At 40.7% G+C, this 25,984-nt stretch overlaps 1 pseudogene; it reads left to right on the top strand.

Moving 5' to 3' along the window:
- The window catches only part of LOC103525981, a 62,497-nt pseudogene that overhangs the window by 21,252 nt on the left and 15,261 nt on the right, over window positions 1-25,984 (top strand).

Below are 25,984 nucleotides of genomic sequence, written 5' to 3'. Positions count from 1 at the left end.
CCAGCCAGAGAAACCATCCCCGGCCGGAGGAAACCGTCCCCGGCCTGAGGAACCCCAGACCGAGGGAAAACCATCCCCGGCCGGACACCAGCCGGAGGAAACCATCCCCGGCCAAACACTGGCCGGAGGAAACCGTCCCCGGCCGAGCACCGGCTGGAGGAGACCATCCCCGGCCGACCACCGGCCGGAGGAAACCATCCCCGGCTGAGCACCGGCCGGAGGAAACCATCCCTGGCCGACCACCGGCCGGAGGAAACCATCCCCGGCCGACCACCGGCCGGAGGAAACCATCCCCGGCCGAGCACTTGCCGGAGGAAACCATCCCCGGCCAAGCACTGGCCGGAGGAAACCGTCTCCGGCCTGAGCACCGGCCGGAGGCATCCCCGGCCAGAGAAACCATCCCCGGTCGGAGGAAACCGTCCCCGGCCTGAGGAACCCCAGACCGAGGGAAAACCATCCCCGGCCGGACACCGGCCGGAGGCATCCCCGGCCGAACACTGGCCGGAGGAAACCGTCCCCGGCCTGAGAAACCCCAGACCGAGGGAAAACCATCCCCGGCCGCACACCGGCCGGAGGAATCCATCCGCGGCCGAGCACCAGCCGGAGACATCCCCGGCCGGACACCGGCCGGAGGAAACCGTCCCCGGCCTGAGAAACCCCAGACCGAGGGAAAACCATCCCCGGCCGCACACCGGCCGGAGGAATCCATCCCCGGCCGAGCACCAGCCGGAGGCATCCCCGGCCGGAGGAAAATAATCCTCCCCAGCCGGGGGAAACCCTCCCCAACCGGACAGAACACCTTAATACTCACTCGTCTCCTGCGAGTCTTTGCCCGGGGTCTTCATGCACATGATTTACGGTAGGATCCTACAAAATTTCTTTACTTACATCTCTCTCGATTCTCGGTATGATCTCTGAGATCTATGGCACTGAGCTGAACCCCAGGTCCACTCGCAAACATGCGAATGGGGCGCCCACCCAGGAGAAAAGCTTCGCAGCACAGAGTCTCAGGATCCGAGTCACGGCACCAATTTGTCAAAAACGCTGACATGATTCAAAAACTTTTTATTGAGAGAGATGTAAGTAAAGCAGCGTGCTGCAGCACGCTGGGCGGCCGGGGGGGCCGCAGCCCCACCACCGGCTCGCACCTTCAATAAGGTGAAGCCGGCCCTTTATACTTTTCACAAAGCCCTTCCCCTCAGTCTCCCATCAGTTCATCATTGGTTCCCAAACCGCGGGCTCTCCCACCACTGGTTCGTGCTTCGCGGGCTTCTCTCTGTTGTCGATGGGAACGGTTTCACATTTCGCGGGCTTCGCTCTGCTGCTGAGGGGAATGGTTTCATGTTACGTCCGTTTCGCGGGCCCCTGCAGTCGGCCACTCCTCCTGTTTGTCTGGCTTTTGTTCCTTAAACATACACTTACAAATACACCCCAAAACAACAGGATACAACAAACTGTCTCAACAAACTGACCAAACAAACACTACCAAACTGAAAGATACACTCAACAAAACAATAACCTACAATTTTAAACCCTTATTTTTCACAATCCCCCCTTTCAATTTTTATTGTTTTGTTGCAAGAATGTCAGGACAACCCCAATACGCACAGTAATAATGTCCAGGATAGTAGCAATAAGGCCTACCGCATACGCAACAGGGCACCAATAGGATTCTACCTTTATTACAACCTCCATCCTGTGATTCCCCACCACATGTACTCTTCTGCCTCTCCGCCGGCCGTTCTTTGGCAAGGAACGCCGGGGAATGCCATCTTCTCGGCAGCAAGCAGCACTCTTCAAGGGACACAGGTCAATTTACCCGGCTCCTGGGGTCAGCTTAATTTGCGTCTTATCCTGGACACGATTAGGTGCAATCCACAAAACAATTTAACAGAGTAATCACAAAAGAAAGATCCACAATCAGAACCAAGGGATTTACAAAGTTCTATAACAGATTGCTCATAATATTGGAGGCAATTCTTAAAAACAGAAAAAGCAAACTCTTAACAAATCTACAACCAAAAATTTTAGGAAGGCTTAAGAAATTAAGGCAGATTTCTTGTGTTCCGGGGAGATATACAGGGCTCCAACAACCCTTGAATTAACAGCCTCCAATCCTCCCTTCCCGAGAAAGGGGGCACCGTTTAACTCGCCCTTTAAGTCGACAATCAAGGAACGCGCATAACAAAACCTCAGTTACGGTTTGTTTTTTTTGTTTGTTTTTTCTCTGCCGCGACCAACAGCTGTGTCTGCAATCTTTCTAGTCATTCGGCAGGGTTTTTTTTTTTTTTTTTTTTGCCCTCGTTTTGGCCCCGGCCGAGGCAGGACGCCGGCCCCGGGGCAGTCCCCAGGACCACTCCTCGGCGGAACCGCGTGCCAACCCCAGCGACGGGCGCGCCGCCACCGCTGCTGCTGCACTCGTTTAGGCACCGGCCGAGCCCGGGCGCAGGCCCTGAACAATCCCCAGGGCCACTCCTCGGCAGAACCGCGTGCCGACCCCGGCAACAGCCGCGCCGCTGCCGCAGCACTCGTTTAGGCACCGGCCGAGGCGGGGCGCCGGCCCGGGGCAGTCCCCAGGACCACTCCGGCGGAACCGTGTGCCGACCCCGGCGACAGCCGAGCCGCCACCGCTGCCGCCTAACTTCTGTTCCTGGGGAAATCCCCCAGCACCCCAACACGAGCCCCAATGGGCCATCAGGGGAAACATCCCAAACATGGGCCCACTCTCCTCTTGGCCTATCCTCCAAGGTACCTTCTTTCATACAATTCAAACGCTTCCCTCCGTTCGTGGCTCAGTCCCTCGCGGGCTCTGAGAACCGCACTACAAGGAGGTCCGCACTCGCTTCGCCCTTCAGGACGTCTCATTCACTCAAATCTCAATCAGGCGCACCTTGGGAACCGGTCCCCCCCAACTGGAGGAGCCAAACCCTCCCCGGCTGGAGAAAAATAAACCTCCCAAGCCGAGGGAAAACCGTCCCCGGACCGTCCCCGGCCGAGCACAGGCCGGAGGAAACCATCCCCGGCTGAGCACCGGCCGGAGGAAACCATCCCCGGCCGAGCACTGGCCGGAGGAAACCGTCCCCGGCTGGAAGAAAATATTTCTCCCAGACCAAGGGAATACCGTCCCCGGCCGGAGAAGCCGGAGGCATCCGTCCCTGGCCTGAGGAGCCCCAGACCGAGGGAATACCGTCCCCGGCTGGAAGAGCCGAAGGAATCCGTCCCGGCTGGAAGAAAATGTTTCTCCCAGACCGAGGAAATACCGTCCCCGGCCGGACACTGGCCAGAGAAACCATCCCCAGCCAGACACCGGCCGGAGGAAACCGTCCCCAGCCTGAGGAACCCCAGACCGAGGGAAAACCATCCCCGGCCGGACACCGGCCGGAGGCATCCCCAGCCAGACACTGGCCGGAGGAAACCATCCCCGGCTGAGCACCGGCTGGAGGCATCCCCGGCCGAACACTGGCCGGAGGAAACCGTCCCCGGCCGAGCACAGGCCGGAGGAAACCATCCCCGTCCGAGCACTGGCCGGAGGAAACCGTCCCCGGCTGGAAGAAAATATTTCTCCCAGACCAAGGGAATACCGTCCCCGGCCGGAGAAGCCGGAGGCATCCGTCCCTGGCCTGAGGAGCCCCAGACCGAGGGAATACCGTCCCCGGCTGGAAGAGCCGAAGGAATCCGTCCCTGGCTGGAAGAAAATGTTTCTCCCAGACCGAGGAAATACCGTCCCCGGCCGGACACTGGCCAGAGAAAACCATCCCCAGCCGGACACCGGCCGGAGGAAACCGTCCCCAGCCTGAGGAACCCCAGACCGAGGGAAAACCATCCCCGGCCGGACACCGGCCGGAGGCATCCCCAGCCAGACACTGGCCGGAGGAAACCATCCCCGGCTGAGCACCGGCCGGAGGCATCCCCGGCCGAACACTGGCCGGAGGAAACCGTCCCCGGCCGAACACCGGCCGGAGGAAACCGACCCCGGCCTGAGGAACCCCAGACCGAGGGAAAACCATCCCCGGCCGGACACCGGCCGGAGGAAACCGTCCCCGGCCGAGCACCGGCCGGAGGCATCCCCGGCCAGAGAAACCATCCCCGGTCGGAGGAAACCGTCCCTGGCCTGAGAAACCCCAGACCGAGGGAAAACCATCCCCGGCCGGAGGCATCCCCAGCCAGACACTGGCCGGAGGAAACCATCCCCAGCCGACCACCGGCTGGAGGAAACCATCCCCGGCCGACCACCGGCTGGAGGAAACCATCCCCGGCCAAACACCGGCCGGAGGAAACCGTCTCCGGCCTGAGCACCGGCCGGAGGCATCCCCAGCCAGAGAAACCATCCCCGGCCGGAGGAAACCGTCCCCGGCCTGAGGAACCCCAGACCGAGGGAAAACCATCCCCGGCCGGACACCAGCCGGAGGAAACCATCCCCGGCCAAACACTGGCCGGAGGAAACCGTCCCCGGCCGAGCACCGGCTGGAGGAGACCATCCCCGGCCGACCACCGGCCGGAGGAAACCATCCCCGGCTGAGCACCGGCCGGAGGAAACCATCCCTGGCCGACCACCGGCCGGAGGAAACCATCCCCGGCCGACCACCGGCCGGAGGAAACCATCCCCGGCCGAGCACTTGCCGGAGGAAACCATCCCCGGCCAAGCACTGGCCGGAGGAAACCGTCTCCGGCCTGAGCACCGGCCGGAGGCATCCCCGGCCAGAGAAACCATCCCCGGTCGGAGGAAACCGTCCCCGGCCTGAGGAACCCCAGACCGAGGGAAAACCATCCCCGGCCGGACACCGGCCGGAGGCATCCCCGGCCGAACACTGGCCGGAGGAAACCGTCCCCGGCCTGAGAAACCCCAGACCGAGGGAAAACCATCCCCGGCCGCACACCGGCCGGAGGAATCCATCCGCGGCCGAGCACCAGCCGGAGACATCCCCGGCCGGACACCGCCGGAGGAAACCGTCCCCGGCCTGAGAAACCCCAGACCGAGGGAAAACCATCCCCGGCCGCACACCGGCCGGAGGAATCCATCCCCGGCCGAGCACCAGCCGGAGGCATCCCCGGCTGGAGGAAAATAATCCTCCCCAGCCGGGGGAAACCCTCCCCAACCGGACAGAACACCTTAATACTCACTCGTCTCCTGCGAGTCTTTGCCCGGGGTCTTCATGCACATGATTTACGGTAGGATCCTACAAAATTTCTTTACTTACATCTCTCTCGATTCTCGGTATGATCTCTGAGATCTATGGCACTGAGCTGAACCCCAGGTCCACTCGCAAACATGCGAATGGGGCGCCCACCCAGGAGAAAAGCTTCGCAGCACAGAGTCTCAGGATCCGAGTCACGGCACCAATTTGTCAAAAACGCTGACATGATTCAAAAACTTTTTATTGAGAGAGATGTAAGTAAAGCAGCGTGCTGCAGCACGCTGGGCGGCCGGGGGGGCCGCAGCCCCACCACCGGCTCGCACCTTCAATAAGGTGAAGCCGGCCCTTTATACTTTTCACAAAGCCCTTCCCCTCAGTCTCCCATCAGTTCATCATTGGTTCCCAAACCGCGGGCTCTCCCACCACTGGTTCGTGCTTCGCGGGCTTCTCTCTGTTGTCGATGGGAACGGTTTCACATTTCGCGGGCTTCGCTCTGCTGCTGAGGGGAATGGTTTCATGTTACGTCCGTTTCGCGGGCCCCTGCAGTCGGCCACTCCTCCTGTTTGTCTGGCTTTTGTTCCTTAAACATACACTTACAAATACACCCCAAAACAACAGGATACAACAAACTGTCTCAACAAACTGACCAAACAAACATTACCAAACTGAAAGATACACTCAACAAAACAATAACCTACAATTTTAAACCCTTATTTTTCACAAGCACATAGATGGAATATGCTCTTGGAAGGATTTTTAAGCAAAATTGTCAGTATCTTGAAACATGAGCTTTTTTACTTTCAGACTAAGAGCTTGTTGGAAATTTTGGGGCTTATCACAAGTCTAAGAAAAGAAACTGAAATGCAGAAGATTGGTTTGAAAATAACTTGTAGAAATTACGCTTGTAGAACTAAGCTTAGGTATTGTAACTTTTTTCATTCATACCTTCATTTTATGACCAGTCTATACTATAGAGAGGACATGAATAACAAGGTAATTTGTGTCCAAAGCTGATTTAGAAAAGTAAATTCTTTAGTTACAAGCATGTATTAAAGCTGACAGGTTTATGAAATGTACCTAAATCAGAATTTCTGGTTTTCATTATTTAACATTAAGCAAATATGTGGTGGTTCAGAGCTTTTCCATGAAGATAACACAACTCATCTAGAAAATGGAAAGATCCTAAATAGTTTATCTGTCAAGTGATACATTTATTTTGGAGAGAAAGTTATTCAGAAGACTGCAAAACCAAAAATCTGCAGAAGCCCTGGCAGTTAAATATGCAGCTAAGCTTGTTATTCTAAGGAGGGTCCAGTTAGTTTCCTTGAGGATCCTTATGGGCTACACAGTCTATTTCTGTAATTGAATTAGAAACTTGGAGAAATAATCTACCAGGAATTGATAAATCTGTGTATTATATAGAATGCCAGCTGTTGAAATAGATGATTTGCTGAAAGCAGTCACAGCTTTTTAGGAGAAAAAATGTTCCATGTAAAATTCTGAAACCTTTTAAATAAACGCTTTTTGGACAAACAGTATTGGGAAAGCAGTGTTCCAGGATTTGTATTTGAATCAATAGATTACATACCTATGAGAAGCTGGAAATCTGTACTATTTGTGGTCAGTGGCTGTAACAGATACTCTGCTTCTTGCGTTTTCTGAGTGATCCTCAACTATCAGCTGCAGTAGACCAATTCTATGATTCTATGATTCTATGAATATGAAATGGCCGCATATCTCACAGGCTTGGCAGCTGCGGAATACATTCCTTGGGATTTGGATTAAATTTCCAAAGTAACTTCTTGAATGTGATTTGTGGGTTACTGAATTCATATACGATTTTGTTTTCCTTTTTATTGTTCTGAGGTGTCACATTCAGCCAAATTTAACCTATCACAAACCTCCAGCTGGAGTTGGGCATATGTTCCACCAGGACATTTGGTGTAATAGGTGAATGATGGTAGTGCACCCAGTTCAGATTGTGTATGAATTTAGAACACTTTGGAGGTTACTTCTCAGATCCTTGTTCCAAAGGAATAAAAAGCAAGAACAAAACAATTTTTTTTTAAATCTGGGCATGAGAGAGAAAATTATCAGGTACATACTAAGTGCACTGACAATTGAGAAAAGCAGAAAAATATAATCATTGCATTAAGATAACTGTGATAAAAGAAAAAAAAAAATCTAGTTTTGCTTTTAGTTTTGATATGAATCAGGGTTTGTTTTTCAAGACTGTATTTGTTACACTGAGTTTTGACCTTTCCTTTTTTAAAAAATATATATTGCATTAGAGATTTGAATAGAATTGCAAACTTGTATATCCATGCAACATGGGGCTAGCTTTTTAGTGTTTAAAATATCCCTTTTGAGGTCAGAGGAACTGATTGTAGGGGCTATGATCCCTAAGAAGTAATAACTAACTGTTTTAAATGTCTGTGTGAAATCAGTTTGCAGGTTAATTTTAGTTTTCCTGTGGCACTGTGTTTTGACATTTGAATTAACTTCAGACCCTCACCATTCATGTGCATCCTGATACCATGAATCACCAGTTGTTTTCAATTTTGAGTAAGATTTGAGGTTTTTAAAATACGGTTGGAAAACATCTGAAGTTACTGATTAATTTATCCTACAATACAAGGCACAAACACATCATTTTCAATAGATAAAAATGTAGTCTTGATCAATAGAAGATTAGGCTATTTTGACAAATAATTTAAAACTAGTTTCTTGCCTACAAAATGAAAATAAGGGTGTTTGTGTTCATGTAATCCTATGGGAGGGGGAAGATTTAGAAGGAAGTGTGTGTACAAATGAAGTGTGTACAAACCCACACCTTGGTTTGTGGGGTGCTTAATGTTTCTAGTGGCCTTACAGATACTATGGAAAATTTTCTCACAGGTGCAGAAGAATGAAACAGATCATCGTTTTAAATGAACTGTTCTTAGTTTATTTAAATAAATAAAGTGGCAGCTCCATACTTCATTGCATGGTGCACTTTATTCCTTCTACTGCTAGCTGTGCTGGGGGGGGGTTGGTGAATAACTGGCAAAAAGACCATTCTGTTCCTTACCTCTGAAATAAAATACCTTTGCCCTACATCTTTTGTGAACACTTCTTGCAGTCAGGATAACTGCACTTTGGGATCCGATAGATGTTTCTAGCCATAAATGGGTATATTTATAACTGTGAAGTAATTTTTACTTCAACAAAAACCCTAAATTTAACATAATAATATGGAGACCACGTATCTTTGTAAAATAAAAGACCAACAACTAATCATGTTTACAGTTGAAGAGGTCTTGGGCACTAATACAGGGAAGGGTCTTGTATTGCATTTTTTTAAATACCCAATGCCAGAGATCTTTCAGTTATCAAATCTGTTCAAAGTTGTTCTTCTGAGAGTGCTTCAATTTATTGGGCTGAGTACAAAGCATCTTTATATGTAGAAATCCATGGTGTAGCTCTTTCTGTGAATATTTTCAGACTGATTTCTGACTGGGTATTTGGAAAAGTAGCTTTTGGTAAAATTCTGCAGAGATTAATAATTATTTTTTTATTGTTGCTGTATGACATGTTTCTGCATAGTTCAGCAGATTTTAGTCTGATTTGGAGAGCATAACTAGTAGCAACTAAAAATATGTAATTCTTCATTTTTACATGAGGTAAACTTACACCTATTTATATATGATACTTGTTTTATCCAATGAAAGAGTTTAAATTAAAACACATCAGTCTCTATACAGAAAGTACTGTCAATGGCATATATATTTTTGGAGCAAACTGAATGTGACATTAGCAGTTCCTAATTCTAATCCTTGGGAATACATTTAATATAAATCATTGGAAATTTTGAAAAAGACTTCATTTGCAACAGAATTAGAGTAGCCCTGAGTTTTCAGTTTAACCTTATCAAATGCTTTAATTTTTATTCTGTTATTAATCAATTTTCTGTTATTAGTTTTCATTTAAATGTCAAAAAGTGGAGAATTATCTGTTCACAGATCAGTGATGAACAACACGGTGTTTTTCTTACTCTTTTCTAAATTGGGAGTTGATTTTGTATATATAAAAAAAGCAACTTTTTCTCAAAATGTGATGTAAATCCAGATGCTGTGAATCATTATATATGAGTGATGCTTGCTTGCTGAGCAATTGTATTTAAAAGTCTAACATGTTATTAATATCAGAAAGTGCAAAATTAGCTCATTTTTTTAATACACTCAGAATATTTTTTCTCAATATGTGTGTAATGTGTCTCACTGGATAAAATTCTTTACTCTTCTAATTAGATTCTTAGTGTAAGCAAAAAAATCTATTTAACACTGTTGCAGCATTGTATACAGATATGAATTGGCATGTTATAGGGAATTTGTTGTTGAATTTGTATTTCTAGAGTTGAAGGGCTAATACACCAGCACAATGGTATAATAACCACTAGTGCAGTCCATAAATGTGATTTAAAAAAATTATGGCAGAGGATCTGTGTTACTAGAAAGAGGTGCTGTAAATGAATCGTGTAATGCATTCAAAGGACAATAAAACTAATAATTGCAAAGGAGTCTCTTTTTCTGTTTCTTAAATCTGTATTGAACTGTCAAAAAAGAAATGTTATCAAGCACAAAGGCAATGAGGCACATTTCAGTCATGCATTTATTTCCTTTTCCTGTTTTGTGTCAGACTAATATATGTGGCAAAGACCAACACCTCTTTGACTGGGATGCCTGCAGTTACCTCTTTAATCAGGTTAGAAATCAAATAAGAATTGTTTTCAAAGTATGTGAGAAGTGTCTCTGTCAGAATGTCTAGCAGTGTCTACCAATTATAAAGAAGTTACAGATCCTGTAATTTTTAAAATGTAGGTAATGTGGCTTGGAACTCTCAAATTACATACAAATTTTCTCAGTTTTATTTAGTATGGTAACTGCTTCCTTTTTCAGTTTCATTAGCTGCTTGGGTAATTTTTTCAGCACTAAATTAATTTGGTTTGAAACTGTGGTAACATTTCATAAAACATGTAATAAGCATAATGTTGTCCCTTAAATAATATATTAAAAGTGCTTACTAAAAAAATCATAAATACTGCCATCAATTTACAAAAAAAAAACCTATGGAAGGATATACAATTTTCAACAGGAAGTCATAAATGGAGGTATTCTTTAGAAAGAAAAAAGACAGAGCCAATACTGAAGTTGTATAAATTATCCATAGAACTATCAAACAGATTTATCTTCTATAAAGACTTGTAGCACTTCAGCAGCAATCCAGGCTTTAATTAGAGTAACCAAAATTCATTTGTTTTAAATAGGGTTTGCTATGTGTTGAAAGTTTATTAAGTACATATGTGACCATGAATTTGTGATTTCAGTACCTAAACCTATGGCACATGTGCAACTTCTACATTTGGTTGTTAATGAAATGTCATAGATTTCATTAATTTAAACTAAATAGATGTATACAATAAACATCGTGGAATATTGATCATGACTATTCTGCTGATAATATGTTAGAGGCCATTACAGAGGGGAAATACTGTTTCACATGGGTTTTGTTTGTTTGTTTGTTTTTGTTTTTGACACTTTAATGAGCAGTCCGGTTCTGTTTCTTTTTCAGATCTTTATTTAACAAATTGACCTGATGCACATGTTCCAGGTAAAAGTGATCAAGAGGTCCGAGCTGAAACCTGGAGAGCAATGGAGGAGCTATATGAAAAAAGTGATGTAATAAGAGAAACCTGTCCTGACAGAAGGAGTAAGTGCATTTTGGGATTTGGGAAATTCATAGTGATATGTTCAATTACTAATTTGACCTGGATACTTTTATTTCAGTACAGTTTGGATGTGAGAATTATATGAATCCCTTTGGAAATTGCAGCATTAGCATTTTGATAAGTTAAATCAGAGAATTTTGTGCTGCTTGTAAACAAAGCACTGACAAATTCTGCCTGTAAGATTAATGGTGGTGCTTGTACTTTCTTACAGAAATCTAGATTACATATGGACTATGAACTATTTGGTGGTCTTCCAACATGACACTAGAAGTACCATTGCTGGCCTCATAGGCAGAGGAAAATTACTTCTATCTTTTGTTCCTGTGCATGTTACATCCTCACAGACATTCCATGTTATATTTATTTTTCTTGCAATTGCACTTTTTAATAATTTTGTTAATTTGCATGTTGTTACCCTTAGTCTTTCTGAATTTAAGCATTCTGTAGGCTCATTATTAATTTAGCTGAGCATAAGTTTTCCAGCTCTGATTGTCTAAATTACCTGTTATGTCATGGGAAGGAAAATTTATTAGTCTGGTTGAACCAAGTACCTGAGAACATTAATCTCCACATTTTTGTGTTAAGGGACACAGACTCTGGATGTCTTGACTGTAATCATGTGTTACTGAAATGATATGCAAATGTTAACCACACTGGAGATGGAAAAGCAGTGATTCTTAAGGAATATGTTAAGTAATTTGTTTACATGGTTAACCAGTAGACTTTCCACTGAAGATTAAACACTTGCTACATATCTTTGTGACTTACTCTATGTAATATGAGCAAGATATTAGCCCTTGCACGAATTGTAAGGATTCTGAGAAAATCCTATATTCTTGAGGAAAAAAAAAAAGTCATCTTCATTTACTGGGGGGAAGAATTGTAGGTTTTTTATTAAACAGCTTAATTCTTTGTCTTTTTTTAATTTGTTATTGGTTCTGGTAGTCATTGCTTCATGTTTGCCACTCTGTTACTTTTTTTGTTGGAAATATTTATTCTGTGAGGGGAAATGGTAGAAAATAAAGGCTTCATTTAAGGATTGTCTACTTAAATTAATAATATGCTTCTGCAGTCAGTTCATGAAGGAAATGCTGAGATTATTCAATTTGCTAGTGATTTAGCCACTAGCTGTGTTCACACTGAAAAGTTTCTGGAAGTGCAGTGAATAGAACACTGTTCTCTGAGGAAAAAAATTAGTATGTGTTATGGGACTCATAATACATATCAGTCCACCTTATGAGGTGGTTGAAAGATCTCAGTATTGACCTAAGTCTTTAATCCGTCTGAAGCTAATAAGATTTTCTTTAATCACTTCTCAGTTTTCACAAATCATTTGAGTACAGTTATTTAAAAATCTCATTCTTTCAACTCCAATTTAAATTCCAGTTAATACTTATTTTGCAAAGTTCCACTTACCTGGGGCAAGCAACATTTTAAAAAATGTAAATTTTTAAGTCTTTTTTATTGTTATTATCAGATGCCTTAAGTGAATGGTAAATAAACTGCTAGTATGCAAGACTAAAAGTTTTTTTTTAATGCAGATATTAAGATTTTGTTAACTTTTAGATTAGTGACAATAGTCAGAAGTTGACACAAGAAAAACAGCTAGCTTTGAGAGATTTTTATTTTAGGTCATATCTACAAAGACAGATTCAACCACGTTCATCTGAGAGCCACCACACAGGAGCTGAGACACAAGGCTACAACAGCACAACTTGCAGGACTTCTGACCTGAAATACCTTCTCAGCCAGCTAACTGGGAAGAGAGCAGAGTACATGGGTCTGTACCCATCCAGCATGCACTAATTTATAAGACACTGTGCGCAAATAAAAAAAATCTATGACAGTTTAAAAAATAATTTGTGACAGTTTTTTTTTAAAAAAAAGGCAACCCAAATTGTTGGTCAATATTATTAAAATAAATATGCTAGGGAGCAGTAAACTTGCATAAAGAGTTAAATTAACGAGTATAATTTTAGAGAACCCGTAAGTTCCTCTGGGTGCGGTTTGAATGCAGCATGTGCCAATGAAACTGGTGTGTAAACTGACAGATGTGCATTCATTGAGATGTGTGGGCACCCTCGAATTTACTGTTTCTTAATCCTTGACTGCTCATTAGTGCATCCTTAATATATACTCTTAATGAAGATTTGGAGTTGAGCTGTAACATTCTCATTCAGAATATTCTCATAAATACAAAATGCTAGATTTGGGTGATGCTATCACAAAAAAAATCCACTCTGTGGCTTACCACTGTACTGCTTTTGCATTTTGTTATAAGGAATTTGAGGTTAACATTTTTCAAAAGAATCTCTTGTCCTGATATGATTTGAACTGGAAACATGGACAAATTAAAGTGAGAATCTTTAATGTGTTTGTTAGAGATCTCATTACCCTCTCCATTATTTACCATACCCAAGTCTTGCGCTGCATGCTTTGGAGGCAATGTGTTTTCCATCTTTTTGGAAACTAAACAGAATCTGGTTACTGTCCCAAGGTTGGAGTCTCTGGAACACAACTTGAAAGAAGGTTTCATATTTTAGCACTCTCACAGTTGTGCTTTAATCCACTGTTCAACTGCCTAGTGCTACTGAGCAAGCATCTCAAGGTCTCTCTTCAGGTTAAAAACAATTTCCTAGAAGTCTGGAGATTTTTTCTTGAGATTTTTCATGAAGGATACCATGAGAGATATCAGAGCATACCCAAAAACACTCAGGAATTCTGAAGCCACTGTTGACCTTTACTGTAACAGTATGACATAGTATTTTTATTATCTGTATTAAAATCACACACCCTGAAAGTGTTCCCTACTTCAGGTGCTTTGATCCCTCTGGGTTGTGTCTGGAACATTGTCTTTCTGGTTTGCCCTTGAACCACATAGTCTTTGGCTAAACATGTCTGTCTTTTATTTTTTCCTGACTAAATCCTTCAGTATGTTTCTTAGAGTCCATTAAAAGTCCTGCCAGCATCTTTCCCTCTTTAATCTGGAATTTTTATGTGTTTACCCTCTGTCGTCTCTTCCCTACATAAGAGGCAAGTTTATACTTTTAGTTTGGTTTTGAGTATTCCTGTTGTGTAGCCAGAGGCCAATCATTAAATTTCCTTAAATATAATTCTGGGGAAAACTGGGTCCTGGTCGACAAAGGTAGATCTATATTTTCAGTGGTATATAAACCTATGGCAATTGTGATTCCATAGCACGAACCAAAATTTATAGATTGTATGTACATTTCACTGAATCATAAAGGAAGTATATTAGAATGCCTGTTCCTCATATTAATGCATTATAACTGCTTGATTCATGAGACATTCACATACTGGTTAAGAAAGAGTTCAGTGCAGAGATTTCTTTATTATCTTACAGTCTGTTGTCTTTCATAATTCTTCAGACCCTGGGATCTGCATACATTTAGGACCAGCCTTGCTTCTAGAGGGAACTGTGGCATCTCTTATTGTAGCTCATGGATCGCAATTCTCCACCTAGTCTTGCTAGTTAAGCCCAAATTATCAGATTTTCTAATGGAAAACTTCCTGAGGAACTGCAGCAGTTTCCACTGATCAGCCATTGTAGCTTGTTTATATTAAGAATTAGGAGCAAATGAATAGGAGTGGATAATTATTATTTTCTTTACTTATTTAGAATTGTAGTGTGTCCCTGACAGTTTAGGATAAAGGCACTACCTGCACTAAAATGCACATTTAAAAATGCTGGGTGATTTCTGATAGACCAAGCTGATACCTCTTTATTCATAGCAGGAAATATCTTATTGCTATACTGATTTCTGCTAGCTGATGACAATCTTACCATCTCAAGACTTAGTTTCTTTAAATGTTGTTACACCTGAGAATGTAGCATTTATTTTTATGCTTTGTTATCTTCTGTGACTTGTTAATCTGCTCCAGTTTGATTGGAGCTTCTTTCACTGGAGCCAGTGACTCTGTTTCTGTGCATCTGTCTTTAAGACTGCAGGCAGGAAGCCTGTCTGTGCTGAGGAACAGAGAATTCTAGTTGTGTGTCATTGTTCAAAAGCCTGCAAACATGTTTTCCTTTAGATAGTTGTGGGATAAACAGTGCTGAGGGAAAAGGGAGAGAAAAAAAAAATCTTGATTTTGGTCATTGAGACATTTTTGTGTAATAACTGCTTCTCTCTGTTGTGACAGCTGACATTAACTAGGATTCTTGTAATATCAAGGCTATGGTTTGAATTTTTGTGGTTTCATACATTGTCATTTTGTGGAATTATGCTCTCCAATACCTCAGGACAGAGGCCAGACTGCCTACAGAGCCCATTCCAAGATATGTATGTTGAGTCAAATATTCTCTTGACAGCTGCAACAGTCTCGTATAGGCATTTGTCTGCTAGCAGATGAAAGCATTGTGGCAAGGTGCTTGACATGATGAATAGTCACTATATATATGCTCACTGGTAGTTGGACTGGTCCTAGCAAAATGACCCTTTCCATATGCAGTCTTTAATAATCGTGATTTTGGCCTCGTGGTTAGCCCATCATCTTGGCTAGATTTTCATACACACATGCACATGATTACTTGTCCCTCCATCTAAAAATGCTGGGAAGAGTGAGGGCCTCCAGCCAGCCATTGCCTGTAGTTGGAAAGAGTAGTAACATGGTGGTGGTTTTGAGTTTAAATCCTACTGGGACTCAGTGCCATTTTACTAGGAGTAAAAATTTTTGCTTATCAAATATTCATAGTTGCATCAGAAATTTCTTACTGTGTAATGTATTATTTTATTAAACACAAGAAATTATCTCCATAGTAGATACAATTATTCCATTAGTATTTAGTTTAATTGTCTTTATGTATGATTTGAAGAGAGTCCAACAGAATAACGGAAATTATTTAGCCCAGCAGCTGAAGCCATTCACTATGTTCTTGGAAAACAGTTAATTTTTGCCTAATTCCAGGTGAGAGAACCTTAACAATGTTCTTGTACTTTTCATCTTTGAGTACAGACCAGTGCAATCATCTTTTCTTCCTCCATTTGCTATCAGTTCTTTGAAGTGTGAGTGAGGGTTCAGTAAACCAAATACAGTTTTTGTGTAGGTGGCACAAATTTCTAATACGTCCTTTCCTAGGTGACATATCCTGCATTTATTTTACTAAAAAATCACTTAGAACCTATGCATGTATTGTCAAATGGTGAATGGCTGACAGTTCATAAGATTTGTGTTACAGCTTCACAAAGTGTTTGTCTTGAGTGTTTATATTAGTAGAAGTTATATGACAATGTGTGTATTTAAATTGCACTGAAGTTTTCATAAGAGCAAGTTCACTGATTTTTGTAGCAGCACATCTTTTTTGTATTTTCTATAATATTCTCTCTGTACAGTAGAAGATATCTGATGGGCTTGTTATTATGAGAAACACAGTTCAGAGATGTGTTTTCATGGGTTGAAGGTGGTTGCAGTTAGTGAGGATGTTGGTGTCACCACACCCTGTTGATCAGATAAGACAGCAATTAAAGACGTATGCAAAAAAAAAAAAAAAGACTACATGTATTCATGTTAAAGATCATAAAGAGGTTTTCACAATGTGCAGTACATTCTTTAAGAATATGAAATCACTATAGAATAAAGAATTTTGATGCAGATGTAAAGTGGGAACAAATCTAAGCTTGTATGAAATGTAAAAATAAGCTCTCAGAATTCTTCGATTCATGATTTATTGCAGTGTATGGTTTGTGCCTTTTCTACTAGTAAATGAATCCTTTTTGTCAAAAATTTAGATAAGTTTTTTTGCATAGCTTACTTAAAGCATATGTACACATTGTACACAGAAGTGCCTAGAAGTCCTGGTATGAGCATAAGAAGTCTTGGGAAGAAGGCAATGCTGAAATACATTTCAAAGAAAAGTTTGTCTGAAATACCTTTTTGTCTCAATAAATAATTCAGATGATTTGAGAAAAGGGCACCATTTCTCCGTTTTGCATATGTTTAATTTAAACCTGAAGTTCTTAGTTATTGTAAATCAGTATTGCTTTTAGTCAGGTTGCTGTTATTGATACCAGCTGTGAACGAAAGGATCGTTCGGGTTGGAAAAGACCTCCTAAGATCATAGAGTCCCAACAATTAACCTTACTCTACAGAATCCAGTGCTGAACCATACTCCTAAGCACCATATCTGCATGTCTTTTAAACACTTTCAGGGATCGTGATTCAACTATCAGTTATCCCCTCTGATACAGAAGTCCAAGAAAGTATTCTAGTTCAGGAAATTGTGCCATCATAGGCAAAGGGTCGCCAAACTATTTAAAATCTAACTATGTGCTGCATATAATAATTTCAAAATGCTAGTTTTAAGGGTACATATTCTAATAGCCTCTAAGTTCTTTGGTGAGTTGTTGGTCATTTTGGTCACACTTTCACAGCACAGTCTAAGGTGGCAATATTGACAATATAGTGGCAATATAGTGGGATTGAGAACATACCAATGTTGCTGTTACAGTTTTGACTGCCCACCTGTTTGTGAGCAGCTGCAGAATGTTCACAGTATATAAAAGTATTTTCAGCCTTTTTTTGGAACCTGTGTTGTGCTCACAGTATGTTCACATTATATTGTGTTCTACAAGCTTAAAACCAGTGTAATAGAAGAGAATATCTGTATGATTACAAGGGAATTGATTCAGTTTAAAAATAACCAAACAGACTTTTGGGTGTTTTTTTTAAATATGATTTGGTTTATTATATCAACTCAAGAAAAAAATAGGTCAACATAACTAAGACAGTGTTGCATTAAAGTAGTGAGAATTACAGTGAGGATCAAAGAAGCTGTTATTAAGGTGCTGTTGCTGCACTAGGCTATTTACCTAACAGTTGGGTAAACTGAATTCACTAATGCTGATCATGACTTTTCAGTCATAGAAGTTGACAATTTGACTTCTACTTGTGCATCCTCTCCTGTTACCCTCACAGTTTACAGGCAATCTGTAGCAGGAGTAATGACCCTTGGAAATGCAGTATCAGGAAAGTAATTTTAAAGAAGATAAGTACTTGTACTATGGTAATAAACAGGATAAAAAGAAATCCTTTTGGGGAGGAAAAATGATTTTTATGTTTTGATTTTTGAGATAGTCTTTACTGTGTGGCTTGGACAGGACACCTAGCCTTTGGTGTCTGTAAGTCTGTTAAATGGGAAAAAAGTGTTAGTGCATAAATTTAGAACTTAACTCCATACTGGTTCTCTCTAAGAGTCATCTGCTTTATTTATCAGTGTTTTGGCTCGCAGTCTGCATATGGGGCACACAGCCTTCACCTTTGATTTAGGAAGCTGTGCTGAAATCAAATCTTGTATGGTATCTATCAGTAATGCCACTTACACACAGAGAAGTTCTTAGCAGGCATATCAGAGAGAATGTGGGTTTCCAACCTGTGTAACCTCCTTTAATAAAGATACAGTTACTACAGCTGACCTCTTGTGAAAAGTGGATCCATTTGTGTTTTTATTCTGTGGCCTGAATAGAAGGTCTAACAAAATGGGCACTGTTCTCTCTACATAGGAATTCTCCCTTGCTCTAATTCATGTAGAGCAGGAGTGAAGGGAGGAAAATGGGCTCTATGAACCAAGATCCAGTTTTGTCATTTAAAAATCCTTTCTGATCTGAACTTTGCACATTTAATATTCCAGAAGGTATTTAGAAGTTCTATCAAAGCCCACAGCAGTGCTAAAGAAAGATAAGGCTCACCATTGTACTGAAACAATGTTTTGGTGCCAAGACAGTATATTTATAGGGTTTTGTTGCAAGATTAACAGTGCCATCAAACTTTGTATAATTTGGCATTATATTAAGTAAAGGAAAAAATACAAAATCATTCTCTAGGTTGCCATAAAAAAATTTTAAGCTTAATGTGTAGATACATTGCAAACCAGTCCCATTAGCATGATGTATTGCTTCACAGCAGCTGGGAGTAATACAGTGTGGTGAAATTATCAGTGTTCAGGAGGCCAAGATTTTTTGCATAGAATAGAAGACAGACTAATTTTTTTTTCCCTATCATAATCAACCATTATTTTGCCAATGTTTTCTCCTGTGTCTTTCAGAGTTTCAGGATAGTTTTTCAAAGCTGGATGAAAATTCTGTTCCACCATTGTGGTCAGTCAATTTTTAGCAAGCATAAAAGAAGCATCATCGCCAATATTTCTTTCAAGCCTGTGAAGTCAGAGTTTCAAGGAGTAGGACAAAACCTCAATAAGCTTTGGAAGCTAATGGGAAATTGCAAGCTTTGTTTATTGCACCTGGCACTTTCTCAAACTCTGCTTTATATGGGCCAAACCACTCATTTCCTCAAGCAGATAAGGAGGATACTTTCTCTCCCTGAGTCAAAGCCCTGTAAGTAAGGCAGTATAAATACATATTTTAAAAGTGTACTTCCTAGGGGGATTGCATATAGCACATTGCAAACTTAACTCATAAGACATGAATTTCATGACTAATTAAAATGATGAAGTTTGAAAGAAGTATAGACTGTAAAAATACCTGCTATCACAACATAATTTGTGCCTAAATTGACTAAAATGAGATTTTTAAGCATACTGAACAGGTATGATATTGATAATAAGTGCTTGCTCTACTTTTCAAGAGCATTCTGGTAGTTTTGAGACCCATGGCATCAACTCTGGGCACACAGAGCTTCATGAAAGAGGAAATACAAGGAAATGTGCCTCTCTTCCCCAGGTTTCTCAAGATGTACTTTTTATATTTCTACTGCTGATGTGATCATTTCATGGATCTTGTTTGATAGACACATCACAAGTACTGGTCTGTTGGAGAAGGACCAGGACCTAACAAGACCCTTCATTGCCTGGTTCATAATTTTCTAATTCTTCATTTTTAGGGATTAATCAGCAGATATAAATGTGGAAGTAAATCTGGATAATCTCCTGCTTTAAGTTAGGTTCTCCCAGATCTGGACAATGCAGAGCAACTGTGTTAATCTTCTCTCAAGCAGATGGAAGCAATGCACCAGAGCAAATCCATTGATTGTTGAAATTTAGACTCACTGTTTTGCAGGAAATTCCAGTGTTTTGAATTAATTCTTATACAGTGCATTGCAGTAAGATTTTTTAATAAAGTCAGGCTGTGCAATTCTTTTCATATCTATTGTATTTTATATTATGGTTTAATACAAAAGTAATATCACTTGAACTTTCATATATCAGATTGTAACTAAAAACAAAGCAATGAAGTTGAAACAAATGGTTTTAACTTGTCAAAACTAAGTATGTGGAATTAATGAAAATGAAATGTTTTAATTGAAAAGGAAAAAAAAATGCTAAGAATATTCTGGTTCCACATTGGAATCCTAATTATTGTTTCTCTGTTGTCTGGGAAAATGTTTACTTTCTTGGCAACTTTGAATTTAACTTTCTCTGTGCAGCATCACTCTGAACACAGGAACACCATAATATTGATTTCAGTAGTTTCCCAATTCACTTGGCTTTTCATAGAAAACATAACTGATCTGAAATTTCTTGATAGGAAATCTAACAAAAAACTTACCAGTGAATGCAATGGAACATTGTCAAAGGCTCCTATGAAAAGTATGCTAGAGGCAAAACATCTCAAAAGTATACTGTAGGCAAGAAAAAAACAGAAGCTTTCTGTGGAAGTGTGCAAGTTAAATAAGCCCTTTAATCTTTCATGTCTGTGTTTGAGTTTGGTTTTATTTCAGTCTGAAATAAACTTTATTCTTCAAGGGCAAAACCAGCATGTTTTTTGTAACTCCTTATCTTTTAACAATAGAGTGTAGTATTTTGGTTCCCCAATTGTGTAAAAAAACCTGCAACTGTTTTTCTGACTTCTTTGGCATAATGATTTATTAATGTTTACACTTCAGAGTTGTTTGTTGGAAGAAATCAAAAGCTCAGCTTTTGCTCCTTCTGGGAGATTACATACAAATTATGCAAATCACTGTAGTGCAGGTTATAATCTATATTCTGCATCTTGAATAATTTTAATTTCTGTAAGGGAAGGCTGTCTAGCATTTTAGTTGCTAATGTATTTTTCTTTCTATCATAATCTACAAAAGAAACCACATTAAAAAGTGACTGTATATGTGCAGGTTTTGCTTCTGTGCGTTTTACCTCCTCATGCTGCTAAAATATGTGAAAATATATCAGTCAAATTGCCTATATTTTTATGATTAGTGGCTTTCCTTTTACTTAGCAATAAACTGTAACCTCACCTACAGAATTTAATTTATGACTAGGAAAATTGAATTTCTTTTTTTTATTGAAGTAAATCTAACCGACTAATTCAAGATACTGTGTGATTTTATAGCTCATATTTTTATAGTCTACTTCTGTTATTTTTTGATATACATAAACCATGCATTTTAGGAATAAGTACTTTGTTAGAACATTTTTTTGTGACATTTTTGTTCAGCTTTCACTTCAAGTGGAGTTCTTTTTAATGTATTCATGCCTCTCAGTTGCATTAATAACTGCTTTTTTGTGTGTGTTTGTATTGCAGATTCAAATCAAGTTGTTCCCTGCTGACCCCAAGAAAGTAGCAATTCTAACTCTGCAAGGAGGGCAGAGTTAGTTCAGTTCAGAAATCATTCCCTTGACATCCAGTTGCTTGAACTGCCCAGTTTTCCTGAAAAAATAGCAGTATAACTTTTGACTTGGTTCCTTTCATTTTGTTATAGATATTTATATGGATGTGTATAGATAAGTCCATACATTATATTGGCCAGCACAAATATGGAATCAGCAGCTGTTATTGGACTTCCATGTTCACACACCTTGAGACAGACTTTCCATCTGCAGAGTTACGGATTGAAATGTAGATCAGATCAATCCAGGCAAAGTTCACTTACTGAAGAAATGAGTCTGATTCATAGTCCACAAAATCCACAGCCTAAGGAGACCACGACTAGCCTGACCATAGGTGGTTTCTTTATTAACTCTGTTTAGCACAGAATAAGGATGAAACTATCAAAGATGAGTCAGAGTTGAGATGTGGTAATATGCCAGTACTGGGAGCTGTGCTTTGTTATATCTGAGGTTCAAAGAAAGACATCTGATATCAGTACTGTCAGTACTTAATTTATACACAGGCATGCACACCAAAGGCTTACTTAAAAAAAAAAAATTGTGTCACCTGTGTGCCATTTAACTTTATTTGCATGTCAACAGGATCTGAGAATAGCTATATTTTTAAGCTTCTTGGTTCTTGTTAATACTGCCCACTTATTTAAAGGTTTTATACTGAGTTTTACGTAATATCTTGGAAAGATCTAACAGAAATACAAAGCAGTGCTACATAGTTCATTTGAGCTGCATGTCCTTGTTTTATATTGCTCACACCTTATTAGTCTTCTGCAAATGTTCCACTTTTCTTTAGTTTTGGCAAGCTGCTCGGAACACCATTTCCTTCTTTTCATTTTGGTGGAGTCCAATTGTTCTTTGCTTATACTACATTAGCCTTTCCCAGAATTTAACCTGGAGTTTTTATACACTGGGGAGTTTCCAGCATGTTTAGATTATAAAATAATTTCCTAGTTTGACTGTGACGGAACCGTGCTTTCAGATAATACTGTCTAGATTTCGGTGCTGGTTTTCTGCATTTCTTTGCAGTATTTTTCTATACAGAAGTGATGTGTACAGTTATTTAGTCTCTTGAAAGTGATACTTTTCAAGTCATTCTCCCAACTAGTTAGGATTAGCCCAAAACTTTTTCTTGTTCTGTTTCTTACTAGGTTTATGTAGATCAAGTAGTGTAAGCAACTTTCTTATCAGTCATCTTGAGCAGCTAAAGGAAGACTGTGTGGTTACTCCACATGTTAATCAGGTGAGTAGATAAATGTATTTAAAGTATCTATGTTTGGGTTTTAGCTTTGGTTTATTTGGTGCTAATAATCTCCACCCCACCCCTGTTCCTGAAATACTGCACCCAAACAAGCCTTAGTCATACAATTTCTTCTCTTTCATTTTTATATACATAGAGAAAACCATTCAAGAATATAACCTGAAGTGATGGGGGCAAGTCCTTGCTCCTTTCTTTTCCCCAGTTTCTTCCACACTGCTGGTCCATATGCTGGTTTTTGATGATAAAACATTTTAGAAATAAAATGCAGGGGGCACTGAACATGTAGCATCTCCAGAGTGAACAAGCTTTGGAGAGAGCCAGTGTTCAAATACTATATGTAATTTCTCTAAGCATCACTGAAAGCCTCAGGTGATTATCTATGCATTCAAGGGTGCTGTTTTCCTGACTGCCCACTTATTTCATATTTCAAGATCACATTATTTGCAGTGAACTTCTTATTTAGGAAGGTGATATTAGAGCCCCAGCCAAGTTTTTTTGCTGCCCTAAGCAGATAAAATGACAACCTACTTGCAGACTTCCAGGATGCTGAAAACTATTCTCTTTTCGCAGTTTTCTGCCCACAGCTGTACTGGAAGTTCATGCTCCCATTCCTACCACCTCCCGCCAGTGAAAGTGTGTATGCTAACATAAATCTGGGAACTGGAATGGATGAAGTGAAGGCACATGCTTTCACCTCTTGTTCAGGTGGTGAGGATTTCTGGCAGCTATTTGTGGTTTAATGCTGTAAACAGCCATAAAAATGTTGCTCCAAATGTGGTTGTCAGAGCCTAATACCTCTGATGTGCTATACTAAAGCTAGACTAAAGTCACTATACTAAAGGTGACTAAAGGACAATTATGAGTAATGTTAAACTAATCTAAAACCATAGAAAATACTTAAGTTCAGTTATTCTAAATAAACCACTGAAAAATGTCTTGACATGGGCAGATGAATGACCATTTAAAAATTCAGTGAGCTTGCCAAGGTTAAATTGTGTGTCGTTTTCAGAAATATACATCTGTTAAATAAGAGTAACCTTTCTATGTCCTACTAAGACACTATTTTATTACATAAAATGTAATAATTTGTTTGGAAATTTCCTCCTTTCAACAATATAAAAATGTTACCAGTCTTATTGTGTCAGTAGTGTTACTGAGAGTAAGTTTTTTCCTCATATTATTTGAGAGCATTTCTTTCTCTATTGTTGAAAAAGAGGAAGCAAAAAGGTGAGACAGCAGTGACGCTGGTGGGTGTGAGAGTGTTCCTGCTGTATTCAGATAGTCAGTTTTTCAGGGTGATGATTGTTCCAAATTTCATTTAATAAAGCAATACACTGAATTGTTCCTTTCTGAATTCAATGTAGGAATGCTTATCAATATTTTTTCTACTTCTATAGAAATGAGAATTACTGTGTAATGACCTCAGAGAGATTTAGTAATGTTGTCAGTCTTGCCATTAATATTGAGCTCTATTACATAAATTTGTATAAGGCAGAAATTTATGTTAGTATTTTGAGGCAATAGGAAACAACCCCTTTTTATATAAAAAAATCACCTGAACTTTTCCTCTAAAAAAAAAACATTTATAGGCTTAAAATTCAGTTTTATATAGAGAAATAATTGTAAGACTGTGCATTCCCACTGGGACCCTGACGGAAGTCCAGATGCAGGAAAACTTTACCAAGCAGAGTGGAAAGAGCAAGGCTTTTGTATACTGTCATCCGAGGTATGGCTTTCTAGCTCCATTTGTCAGGATCTTTATTAGGTTCAGCTTTTCCCCATTGTGCTATGACTGTCATAAAAACCAATGCTGAGTTCCCCTGTGACTGACCCAATAGCAGCTGTGAGGAGTTCCGTAAGGTGAACTGCAAACTTTTTAATTAAACCAATTCAAATTTTTACACACAAATCACTCAGAGTAGAATGCCAGAAAAGATCAAGATCTTCCTCTTTTAGCAAATGACTGACAGCCCTTGCCTGAGAAAAGTTTGGTGACTAAAATAACAAGGGTGGGGCAAGCCAGGAAGCAGGAATTACTATTATTGAGGGGAAAGCACATGCTGGCCACTCACTCTGTGCCTCTTCAAACTCAGGATATTAATCCCTTGCGTTCAGATGCTGCTAGAATGTTCCAGAAAGTTTTCACAAGAAAAATACTTCCAAAAGCCCATATTTTATCTCATGGATTTGATTATTTTGGCAAGGTATTTAACAACAAAAACACTTGCTGCTACTAACACACAACTGTATATGTTCACACAACAGTTCACACAACTTGGGAGTTTCTTGGTTCTGTGAAAGGCACAAAGTGTAATCTACCCCGCTGGGAAGTACTTGCTACTACTGTGTATTCTGCTTGTGAAGCAGACGGGTGACATCTTAGTGTGCTGTTGTTGCTTTAAGTATTTCTAGTGTAACCGGAAATCATCCTGCCTAGAAATTAGGTGAATTGGAATTACATTCATAGTAATGCCGAATAATTCACCTGATGCGATAGAAGTACAGCAGATTTTTCAGTATTTGATCCTAAAAACACTGGGTTTTATTGAATATTTTCTTGGCTATGTTATTTGTTATAAGTCTAACGAACATATACTAAAATTGCTTTTTACTGTTGTAATAACTGAGTGATATACCCTGCTTGCTCTTTCTTTTTTTCCTTCCAGTTTTGCATAAAACCAATGAGAGTATTTTCTAGTCATCTTAGCTGCAAACAGGTGAATAACTGTATGACCTAAACACTGGTCTTGCATGTATAAACATGAAATACAAAGTCTACTTGACTTACAAAGTCAAGAAACATCAAAGGTTGAAGATATGGATGTGTCGGCTGCCTGAACCTTGTTCCTAAGTCCACCTCGTAATTTAGATCATAGCAGCTTTGGGCTGACTCAGCCCAGCCTTCAAGGGGCACAGGTTTTTTTCTTAGCGCATGTTGAATGGCTTCCAGCCTATTGTTCCCAACTATTGTTGTTGGAAAAGACAATGTGTACTAAAGATGAGAAATAGGAAATGTTCATTTGTCCTCTTGGCGGCAGAAGAAATTTTCCAGATTCCATGTGCTGAGGTAATTGTTCAGAGGAGACTTTTTCTTCAAAATGTACAAGAGTTAGATCATTGGAACAGTGGTGATGACCAGTCACAAAAATACATCACGTGATTATGTACTTTTATAAAAGAAAACATTAGCTGTTTTCATCTGAATGCAGAAGTTATGCTTCTTCAGGTGACCTGCCTGGTGGATGAGAGGA

The sequence above is a fragment of the Calypte anna genome, chromosome 8 (genome assembly GCF_003957555.1).
Source record: "Calypte anna isolate BGI_N300 chromosome 8, bCalAnn1_v1.p, whole genome shotgun sequence".
NCBI lineage: Eukaryota > Metazoa > Chordata > Aves > Apodiformes > Trochilidae > Calypte > Calypte anna.
Note: the sequence above shows the minus strand (reverse complement) of the source record. Positions and strands in the feature narration are given on the sequence as shown.